Consider the following 4,037-nt stretch of genomic DNA (forward strand, 5'->3'; position numbering starts at 1 on the left):
TATTTTGCGTATTTTCTCATCTCTACTCATCCCTAATCACTTACTTTTAGAAACTGCTCACACCTAGCGTGCGGAGGACCCGGGTTCGATTCCCGGCCAGGGCACACAGGAGAAGCGCCCATTTGCTTCTCCACCCCTCCGCCGCGCTTTCCTCTCTGCCTCTCTCTTCCCCTCCCGCAGCCGAGGCTCCATTGGAGCAAAGATGGCCCGGGCGCTGGGGATGGCTCTGTGGCCTCTGCCCCAGGCGCTAGAGTGGCTCTGGTCGCAATATGGCGACGCCCAGGATGGGCAGAGCATCGCCCCCTGGTGGGCGTGCCGGGTGGATCCCGGTCGGGCGCATGCGGGAGTCTGTCTGACTGTCTCTCCCTGTTTCCAGCTTCAGAAAAATGAAAAAAAAAAAAAAAAAAAAGAAACTGCTCACAGATATCCTAGGCTGAATTAGAAGGAAAATCATGGATTGCCCAAACCTCTCAGGTTTAAATAATCCAGGCTGACAGGATTTCATTCTACTCTCCCAAACTTATTTCTCTCATTAAGGCCAATATGGTCATTCAACACAAATAATGCTGTACGATACAGGTTTTGAAGTTATGGACATTTATTTTTGACAAAGAAATGAGCTTTGTAATTTCGGTAAAGTAATTTAATTTCTTTGTATCTTTATAAGAAAAGGAATAATGAGAGAGAAAACTGAAGATATAATAATAATAATAATAATGATAATGGAGATACATAAAATGAGAAAAAAGTAGGCTGTGGCTACATCATCAATGGCCTCAATCACCAAGTTGAGAAATTTGTCTTCATTACCCTTCGTTTTCCCTATTTTTCTGGTTATCCAAGATCTCCTATAGTATTTTAGTTACATTAAGTTCAATAAAATTTTGTGGCTACTGCCAGAAATTTAGTAACCATTTTCAGTGAGAAAAGTTATTCCAACTTATAATTTAATTTTTGCAAGTTTATTATTTTATGACTGGTTAGCATGTACCTAATCTTTCTGCTCCTCAGTAACTTCTGAATAGGTGAGTTAGGCAAGAATTCTCAAATGACATTTTTCAGTTCAAAAATTCAATGATTTACATGAAGTCCTGCATGTTATTAGCAAAATGTCAACATTTATCACTCAATCCAACAATTTCCTCTTTCAGAATATTTTTTTTATTTTTTTTATTTTTATTTTTTTTGGTATTTTTCCGAAGCCAGAAACGGGGAGGCAGTCAGACAGACTCCCGCATGCCCCTGACCGGGATCCACCCGGCACGCTCACCAGGGGGCGATGCTCTGCCCATCTGGGGCGTCGCTCTGTTGCGACCAGAGCCATTCTAGCGCCTGAGGCAGAGGCCACAGAGCCATCCTCAGCGCCCGGGCCATCCCTGCTCCAATAGAGCCTTGGCTGCAGGAGGGGAAGGAAGAGACAGAGAGGAAGGAGAGGGGGAGGGGTGGAGAAACAGATGGGCGCTTCTCCTGTGTGCCCTGCCTGGGAATCGAACCTGGGACTCCTGAATGCCAGGCCGACGCTCTACCACTGAGCCAACTGGCCAGGGCTCAGAATATTCTTTAGCAACATTAAAATATTCATGTTTCTTCTACAGGACAGGCATTTAAATAACCACAGAGAACATGATCCATAGTTTTCTTGTCATACATAAGGATCGAGCCTTTCAATTGTGCTTACTTTTAGGTGATGGTAGAAGGAACTAATTACACAGAAATATACATTTATTGTATGGCTGTTATATATCTGGAGCTCTCTTTAGTCTTTTCATACTTAAGCCATTGAAACCTAAAGCAGTTTCATCTAAGTGGTGAATTGGTATCTGAAGCTAGATTTGATTAGAAGCTCTTTCCACCCTATAAAGCTGTGCTGATAACACAGAACAGAGTAACTCCAAATAAGGTAAAAAGGAGACAAGAACAGAATATGTATGTTTGCTAGGGTAGAAAACAAAGCTGCTACAACAGAGACATGGTAGCTTAAATACCGTAGCTTCCAGAATGTCTGAGGGAAGGTAAGCAGCCAGGTTACATGGTGCTCTCGTCCCCTGACCTTTCAGAGGTACAGGTTTCTGCCATCCTGGTGCTCCACTGTCCCCAGGTCGCGGTCCTTGTATGCATTATTAACGGATTCTCCGGAAGACAAATAGCCCCTCCCCCCAGAAGACCACACATCCATTTCAATGGCTAGTTCTGGAATTAGCCTTCATTCACATCCACTGACAAGAACTGAGTCATATGACTTACAACCAGCTGCAAGGAGACTGGGCAATCCTCTACAGCAGGACAGCCAAGAACCCAACTATAAAGTATGAAGGGAGAAGAATGCATTCTGGGAGACAACTAGCATACCCTCCTCATATAATATCTGCAAATAACGTCCTTCAGATAGCTTATAGTTATGATCTAAAAAAGTATTTTATAAAACTGTTTTGAGAGGATTCGAAAATTTGACTGAATGCAATTAAATGAAGATGCGATCTGTTCCTTGTACTTTAAGGCCAACCAAGATGGTTAATTTCACCAGAAAAAAAAAAAAAAAGGCAATTTGCATCAAGATCAGAAAGAGAGTATGAGATCACTATCTATTCATCTTTCTGACATCTTGGTGGCAAGCAAGCACACGGCCCTTCCTGGACAGGTTCTGCGGGCCTTCGAATGCAGGCCACGCACCAGGCCCCTTCTGTAGTTTCTTCCCTCCTTAGCTTCTGAGTCAAAATGTGAAACAATTCTATTGTCCATGATAAGAAAGCATTTAAAGAAATGCTCCCTAGGAATAGCATCAAAAAAAGCCATTGTCTGGTTTGGGAAGCATACATTCAAAAAGAAAAGGCGGGATCTGAGAATCCCAACTCATGTGACTGGTTTTCTCGTTTCATCAAGAACTCTGTTGCTTGGAGGTCTGTGGTGCTAAACAGGCAGATCCCCCCATTAACTCCCATTCTTATCTGTCCTTAGAAGAAATACCATAATTATTTATCTTTTCACTGCCACCATATAGAGGCAGGAATAATAAACTGGCTTACTGATCAAGTAAACGGAAGTATCCTCAACTGCAGATGTCCATTAGCAGTCCTAGAGGTGATTTCCTAGAGAACAATTACATTTCTGCCTTCTAATTTTACATTCACCAAACAACTTTCCCTTCTAAGTTTGTGTCTAGAGGATACAGGTGCCTTAACAAAGCACTCCAACCTGACCGGTGGTGGCGCAGTGGATAGAGCACCGGACTAGAATGCTGAGGACCCAGGTTTGAAACTCCGAGGTTGCTGGCTTGAGTGTAGACTCACCAGCTTGAGTGTGCAGTGGCTGCCTTGAGCGTGAGATCATAGACAATGACTCCATGGTTGCTGGCTTGAGCAAGGGGTCTCTGGCTCAGCTGTAGCCCCCCAACCCTCCTCCCCTAGTCAAGGCACATATGAGAAAGCAATCAATGAACAACTAAGGTGCTGCAAAGAATTAATGGTTCTCATATCTCTCCCTTCCTATTTGTCTGTCTCACTTTAAAAAAAGAAAGCACTCCAAATGTAAATTAAAAGAATTGCTAACATTTACTAAGCACTTACTAGGTGCTAAGCAGTTTTAGTATTTTACATGTATAAATTCATTTAACCCTTACAACAAACCTCAGGGAGGCCTTATTATCCCCATATACAGCTGAGGAAACAGGTAGATAGGTAACTTGCCTAACCAGAGTCACACAACTAGGAAGTGGTACAGTCAGGATTCAAACTTTCCTTCTGACTCCCTAGTATGGGCCTTAACCACCATTTGTTATTTATATGTCAGGAATACCTTCTTCCTTAAATGAAAGAACTTGCATTCTAATGAACAAATTAGATGTGTTAGGGAAGTGTTAAGCACAGTATTAGTGAAACTGAAAAAAATCAAGTCCCTAAACATGCAAAGCCAAGGACCAGATCTGATGTGTAGTTTAAGAACTCTGAAGTGCTTTTCAGTGAGATAGTAGTTTAAAAGTGGTTCAGGAGATTCACAGAGCATGATGACAATTCAAGGACAGTCATTTTTTATAAGGGACC

This window comes from Saccopteryx leptura, chromosome 7 (assembly GCF_036850995.1).
Source record: "Saccopteryx leptura isolate mSacLep1 chromosome 7, mSacLep1_pri_phased_curated, whole genome shotgun sequence".
Lineage (NCBI taxonomy): Eukaryota > Metazoa > Chordata > Mammalia > Chiroptera > Emballonuridae > Saccopteryx > Saccopteryx leptura.